The following is a 7,773-nucleotide window of genomic DNA, read 5'->3' as shown; positions in this document are numbered from 1 at the left end:
GCAGACAGGTTAATACAGTAAAACCAACCTTAATGATACTCTCATCTTTCTGATTTAAAATACACATGTCATAGAGCAGCAGGGGTCAAGAGCCAGCCTGAGGCATCTAGATCACACAAATGCACAATACCAATAAATGAGGATATGTGCAGTCACTGAGAAGAAAATAATAGCACCTGCCTGGTTGGCGAGTAACAATATAGTAGTAGTAGTAGTAGTAGTAACTAGCTTTGTACAATAAAAACATATAGGAATGAGTTACTGCTTGTCTGAAGAGCCTTTCCCGAATTATATCTTTTCATCTTTAGTTATGTGAGCAAAATTCAACGTTTTGTAGACTGTGGGTGTGGACTGTGGGTGTGGAGTTGGAATTCCACTCCTCTATCCCCATGTTTTCAGGTCAAAGGTGATATTTTTTCTGATTCAAGCACTGTTTCTTCACAGTGAGTGGCTGCTGCCACCCTCCCATTGCAATCCGAAATGATACTTATTATTTAAAATATTAAAATATTATTATTTATTGCATAGTTTAACTGTCGCATAATGGCTTGTCCACACCAGAGTCTACTGCGTAGCTGTCAAGTGATCCTTCCAAGCCTACAATTCTATGATTATTACAATGGAGGTTATGAAGGCTGCATGCTTAATTATGTAAACATTGATTACAACAAAGTGAGTGGCATATCATACGCTGGAAACCCAGTATATTTATAATTAATGTCTGTTCCAGGTTTGCTTCCCTGACATCATATATTCTCTGAAACAATAAAAATATAATGAATTATTGTTCTAATAAATACGATCTCCTGAAGACTACTAAAAACCTGTTGACATTTCCTTTCTTTGTAACCAACACTAATTATTGGAATGATAAAGCACTTAATGGCAAGGCTTCCATACAACATGAACATTGTAGAATGAAACAGAGTGCAAGCCAAAAGCTGGAAACAAACAAATGATGAAGCCCACCATGCTCGAAGACTGAGCTTGAAATAGTACCTAGAACATCAGGGCCGCCCATTCCCACATGAGGCAAGGTGAGCTGACTGCCTTGGGCAGCAGGATCCACAGGGGCATCACATCCAGATTCCAAGGAATGCATCACCTGCTGCTGCTGCTGCTGCTGCTGCTGCTGCTGCCATGGTAGCAGTGACAGTTGTGTCACACTGCTTGGAGACCAGATCTGCCATCTCTACAGCAGCATCTTGGTAAATAGGAGGCGCTGCTGGTCTCTTCCCACTTCTAGGGGGAAATGGTAGGGACTTCCTTCCAGGGTCTCTTGGACTGTGCATCTGCTTGGCATGTTTTCAGAGTAGGCCCCTCCCCTCCTGCCATGTCCTTTGATTCCCACTTCAACCGTCATATAAGGTTGATTTGATTTGGCTCCTTGCTCCTGATGTAGACCTTTTGTTTCTGTGCAGACATTAAAGAGCTGCTTTAAGCTGTAGTCAAATGTTTTTTAAATTGGGAAAAGCAGCCTTCAGACCACCCCATAAGTATAGCAGGGACCCATCCATGTTGATTGTTGGCTTAAACGATCGATCTGATCACACATGGATCTGAGGGAGGTGAAATGGGTAGGTTTGCTCCAAAACATCAAGTGAACCAGATTCCTCACCATCCCTAACTATGACTATTATATTTATTATTTATTTGAATAACTGTGTATTGTCCAAAATTGATCTAATGATGGTTCCCTGTGAGTGGTTTTAGGAAGAGATTAGGGATATCATGTTCTGTTTCATTGGAATAGTTCTCCAGTCCTCAGATTATAGTTTGTAGCAGCAGGGAGGTTACAATACTGCATGAGGATTTTCACATATTCACCTGCAGGATGGGTTTGGAGGGTCACATGGTGGAGTAAATTTGAAAAGGAAGTGGCAAGTTCAAAAGGTTAGTCTTAAGAGTGTCACTAGGAAAAATAATTCACAGGGGGTGAAACTCACACCCCCAATAAATCACAATAGAATTCAAAACTTCCATGTACATTCCCAATGTGTTCGCAGCACTTTCTTGGACCAATAAGGAGGCTGGCAATATGTATGAGTAGCAGAGAGCCTGGAGTTGAAATATCTTACTAAATTAGTTCCCTGAAATCTGTATTTATCCAGAGTCTTTTCCACTCTATCAGGCACTTCAAAATCTACAAAAGTAATAGGAGGCAAGTCTTGGATCTCTTTATTATATCCCAATAAGTTTAAGAAAATCAAAACCTTTATTTTAAAAATAATGTTGCATTTAATGGAAACATCAGCTCTCTGCCTTATAATTTCAACAGTGTCAGTAATGGATGCTGGTGAATGCTGAAAGATTTGAAACGCTCAAATTTCTGACACTTCTGATATTTTGAAACTTGTGTTATTTCTCTAAAGGTCAGCAAAAGGTTGCAAGATGCTGGAATCTTTAAAGTCTTTAAAAAACAAACCACTTTCTCTAATCAGCTCTGCTGGTTATATTATCTCATTTTGTCAATATACTTATCTCTGGATGCACTATTTAAGATGGAAATTCAGTGGTACACTCTAAGAAAATGAAATCTTGTAGATGGTCCTTAAAGGCAGTGGGTTGGAGGGAAGGAAGGGTATTCACCAGTGTGATGGAGATGGCTTGTCTGCATCTTAAGCTTCTTTTGTTATCTCTGTGGTGAGTACAGGATTGTACCTGGAATGTCCACAAAAAATTAAATTGGTATGCTATTATGACACACACAAACCACTCAAACACTGTAAGTTACTTCTAACTGTTGGTCAAAGGAAATGGAGAAACCAAAGGCCACACTTAAATTATTGTAAGAGATGTTAAGAGCGGTATGGATGGAAGACACATTCTTACTTCCTAGAATTCTTTGTTCTGATATGCCGATGTGTTATATCACCCTTTTCTTAAATAATTGTGTCCAGATTCTCCATATCTGCTCAACGAGACATGTTCTCCATACAGAGTACTTGCAAAAGGAAAATTAGGCTACTTACCTTGTATTTGTAGAAGATGCCCAAAGAATCACATCTGCTATTAATCAAAAGGTACTTTGGTCCCCTAGAGAAATGCAAATGTCTAGTCTTAAATTGCCTCTTTACTGTAGGTAGCAATTCTGTACCCACTTACATAGGACAAAGTCCCATTGCACTCAGGGGAGCTTACCTCTGAGTAGACATGTATAGGATTGTACATGTTTGTGACAAACTTGCCCTATCACAGTGTTTTTAATGATTTATCCTGACCACAATAATCCATTATTTCATACTTCTGAGAACACAAGCATCCTTCTATTAACCAGATAGAATCTCTTAATGAGCTTAATATAACTTTATCAGAAGCAACTCAAAACATTAAAATATATAAATTAGAGATATCACTGAAGTCTTGTAGTTCAACTCCAAACCTGAGTTCTGTCTCTGGTCACTTCCAGACTGTGTTTTGTTTTTTTAAAGGAGCGATTCAAGTGCATTCTAGAAATTTAGGTTTATGCAATTAAAGTGGATTGAAATGTTCTGTTGCCATAGTATGAGCAACCCAATTTTTTTCTAGTTGGGAAAGTGATGGGGAAAGTGCACTGAAAAGTGTAGAATAAATGAATGGTTAATAGGAAGAGGCATAAGCACTACCTAAGCAAATCAGTGCACTTGCTCATGTTGTATTATCACTCTGCAAAAAGTCGGAACAAATGCATAATAAATACCAGACATAGTCTGACCTCTGTATAAGCTTTGTGCAAGCAGATCAGAATGAATGCTCAAGAAAGAGGCTATATGATGCTTGTAACAGTTATTTTATATTATATATTGCAAAATGAAATAAAATCATTTTTTAAAGGAAAAGGAAACAGGCCATCTGGAGAAGCCCTCACTCACATTTTACAACGATAAGAAGCTGGGAAGGGAAGCTGTTTATCTTACAAGCTCAACAGCTTCAAATGTAGGAAGTATTGTACCCAGTAGGTAGCTATGGTATTATATAAACTTAATTACTAAATTTTTATGAACAAATTATATAGGCACATAAAATTGACAAGTGGCTAATTTCGGAAGCCCATCTTGAAGAAAACAGTTGCGTAACGTTTTATCAACAAGCAGCCTAACTGCACCAGCCTAGTGTTTAAAGATCTTTTCAGTACACGTGGGAATGTCAATTAACGCTTTTAAAATTTGGATTGGATGTACAAGGGTAAATCACCTGCAGGCAATTTTACATGACTAACAGCTGCAGAGAGCACCATAGTTCTTCATGGCACGGAAAGCCTCATATCTTCATAAGGCTTAACAGTCCTCTGGAGTATTAATTAAGACATTGTCCCAAAGCAGGCAAACAGTGCAGAACATCTTTTGGAAAAAGAATTCATCGCTTTTGCAAAATTGGCTAGATGGTCACAACTCATCTACCAAAATGTAAAAAACCGAAAGAGTCTGTGCCTTGGAAAGTCAAACTTTGCTCAGGAAACATCAAAGATGTACACTGCACTTGTTCTCTGACACATTTTAACTAAAAGTACTCTGAAGGTTGAAAAGGATGACACATGGTTTCTAAAATGATGTCTGGCAAAAGTGTTCTGGGAAGTAACTTGGCTGTGTCACCCACATCTAACAGCAATTCCCATTAATCTACAGGCACTGGGTCACATATCTATTTGCTATATAATCCCCTATAATTTCCCACAGAACACAATTCTTGAACCGAGGTGGTAAAGAATGGTCCCAATTGTAAACAATATTGTCAAGTTGCCACTTTCAGAATGAAACAGGTAATATATAGTTGTTAATCTAGAGTATTATTGTGAAAACATGTTTTCTGAAACCAGGATAATCCTGACTTGTTCTGACTCATTCAGTTTTCGCAAATATTAGCTACATGGCATCTCAAGACTGCTTGAGTGAGCAAATATCCTGGGAATTATTGTGTATAGAGTATTCATAGATTTATTTCACGCTGCATTCCCCACCCCACCCCCACCCCTAGGTATGAGGAGACAGCATGCTTCAAAGTTACAACGATGAGGGAAATCCACCTTTGTATCTTGACTGTCTCACAATGTACTTTTAGGTTGTATACCACATTGCAATATTTTATATGAAAGTGTACTGGTAAATTTAAAATGTAAATGCTTAAATAAAACCAATAAATAAAAAATAAAAGACCCTGGATGAAGAGCATAGACATTGTGTAAAGTAGTCATTGATAGCCTTGATCTTCATGAATTTGTCTAATCCTTCCCTGGCAGGTTTTGAATAAACATACAAAAACTTATTGAGCGATAACATAGAAGATAGATAAGGATGTATAGAGTTTTATAATATGCAGAAGTTAACTGGAAGAGAAATCAGAGAGAGGAGCTGAGGGAAGTCATAGGAGGGAGGGAGGGTTTGTTGGGGAGGTGGGAGGTGGGAAATGGGGGGGGGCAAGGAAGATGGTTTGTTTGGATAATTTGTTATGTTGAAATTGTTAATAATTTCCCCCCAAAAAAGAAATAAATTGTCTAATCCTGTTTTAAAGCCTCCAGGTTGTTGGCCATCACTACATCTTGTTTGACTGACTTCCTGGATGTTCCTGGACATGGAGCAACTGCCGTAGAAAACAGCAATTCCACACTGGAAACTGCAATTCCCTTCCCCTCCCCACAATGCCTCAGCAGGGTGTAACGTCTTGACAGTTCTGGGTAAGTAAAATGGAAACTGTCAGGAACAGCCATATGAGTTCAGCTGGCGCCAGGGAGAGGCTAGCCACCCACCCAAACTACAGAAATGGGTGTCAGTGGGAGTCTCCATCACATCCATTCATTCTCTGGGGATTTGTTTTGTAATGAAGGAAAATGGACCCCATTCAGTTTAATTTTTCAACTTCAATGGATTTTGTATGGGGATTGATTTGTAAATCTGGGGGCTGTCCCCAGGAAATGGGGATGTCTGGTAACCTTACTCTGAAATGATTGCACACTCCTTCTGTGCATTGGTTAGCAACTTACACATATGAATGGGAATGACTGAATCAACACACTGCATTGTTCCAGTGTCTATTCACAGGAAACACATGATCAGGTAGGCCACTCTGCAAACATTTCAAGCGTTGCTTGGAGACTGGACATGTGCGTGTGGAGCCTGTTACTGTGACTGCACTCTCTATCTCCCTTTACACAGTGAAAATCTAGATAGGGGATCTCTTCTGCCCCACAGCATATGACATCTGACAACCAATGGCTGAAGTTCTAGAAATAGCAGCCTAAAAGTAATGTTGTCTTCATGCAGTACATACTCGAAAAAAACACAGAAAACTTCAAATGAATAAAGAGAAAGAAGAATTGGTGTGCAGGTGTGTGGTAATATTTCCAGAATCATTAACAGCAGGAGAGTATGAGAAAGAGATCTCTTTCCAAAAATGGCATGTAATTGTACCGCAGCTCAAGCTGTCTGACCTAGTTCAAAATGATCTTTATCGCTATTGGTTTCCTGTATCCTCTCTAAAAAGCAATTAAATATTACGTATCTTTCTGGTTGTCCCTACTGAACTGAAGCAGAAATGGGGGGGGGACCTCAGTGATTGTTATTACAGAAGAAAGTGTTATATATTTTTCAGATTGTGTACTGAAAACCATATTAGTGATTTGGTGACTGCTGCAGCATGCCCACAGATTGCTTACTAGAAGAAGGCCCTGGCCAGAGAAGGAGCGGGATTGGCAGGCTCTGTGGTTTGTTCTAGACCCCAATATGTACACATTGGTGCAATGGGACTTGTGCAGTGTTGCAGGCTGCTTGGCATTACAACATGAACCAGTTTTGCTGACAGGGCAGAAGTCCAATACTCCTCTCAGTAGAATGAGCAGGAGACCCTCCAAATTCAGTAGGAGGGCTAGGAATGCAGGAGGGCTGGTGTAGTACTGCACATAAGGTGTACACCAGAGTCAAAGAATGAAGCTACACATCTGCAAATAAAACATTTAAAATGTGTTGTAATGTGCAATATACAAATGTCACACTAGATGGCGACAATGAGCTATGCCAAATTCAATGTATTTTTCAAAGCATTTTTCAAAAGCATTTTCACGGCATTTTTTATATGTATGTAGATTCTACCTAACACTACCCTACTGCTGTAGTGAAAAGGAACCAAGGGTTACAGAGACAGGGAAATCTCTGCACGAACTGCTTATATTGTGTAACCAGGGCAACAGGATAAGCATGGGAGAGTATCACCTACTCTTTGCTGTTTTTCTGTATGTTAGCGACTTTATGTCAACTGCAGATTTCATCTACACATACTTATTTCCTTGCCAGTGCTTCTTTCTCATTGTTTACTCCTAGGTAAGTGGATATCAGATTGTGGGCATCAAAGGACCTTACCAAGACAGCTTTTCTGTTGATGCTCAAGTTGCACTGCAGATTCAAGTCTCCATGATCAACCCTCAGGAATGCACAAACATCTGTTATATAAGAACATGGAAATAAAATATTTGTACTCTACTGAATCTATTCACTTCTATTTGATATACCTCGTATGCCACTGAAAAGCTGGTTTGTTTTATGGGTAGGAGAACAAAGCAGCACATAATTACATGGTAGGCATACAATAACATGATCTTACAATAACGTGCAGCTATATGTGAGAATCTGATTTTATGAAATAAGTGAAATTACATCCATCACCTTTATCCAATTATACTATGGAAAAATCTGATTCTAATTTTCCTCCTGAGTTTGATCGTACTGAATTTGATCATCTAGCAAGCAATAGCTTTAGTCTCATAGCTGATGTAATGATTATAGAAAATTGTCCAGTGAATGCCAC

General features: G+C 39.0%; 2 long non-coding RNA genes across 3 annotated transcripts; both read left to right on the top strand.

The window, feature by feature from the left end:
* Nucleotides 1-1,139: 1,139 nt before the first annotated feature.
* On the top strand, nt 1,140-4,940 carry LOC307216177. 2 transcript variants are annotated; one of them, XR_013838978.1, is made up of 3 exons: nt 1,140-1,208; nt 2,007-2,161; nt 4,656-4,940. It is a non-coding gene; the product is annotated as an uncharacterized lncRNA (long non-coding RNA). The 2 variants fall into 2 exon arrangements; XR_013838979.1 differs by having other exon boundaries at nt 1,169-1,368.
* Nucleotides 4,941-5,469: 529 nt separating this feature from the next.
* On the top strand, nt 5,470-7,427 carry LOC307216031. The gene is made up of 3 exons (XR_013838892.1): nt 5,470-5,650; nt 6,237-6,300; nt 7,290-7,427. It is a non-coding gene; the product is annotated as an uncharacterized lncRNA (long non-coding RNA).
* Nucleotides 7,428-7,773: the final 346 nt, after the last annotated feature.

The sequence above is a fragment of the Podarcis cretensis genome, assembly GCF_951804945.1.
Source record: "Podarcis cretensis genome assembly, chromosome: 5".
NCBI lineage: Eukaryota > Metazoa > Chordata > Lepidosauria > Squamata > Lacertidae > Podarcis > Podarcis cretensis.
The sequence above is the reverse complement of the archived record's forward strand: the minus strand, read 5'-3'. Positions and strand labels throughout refer to the sequence as shown.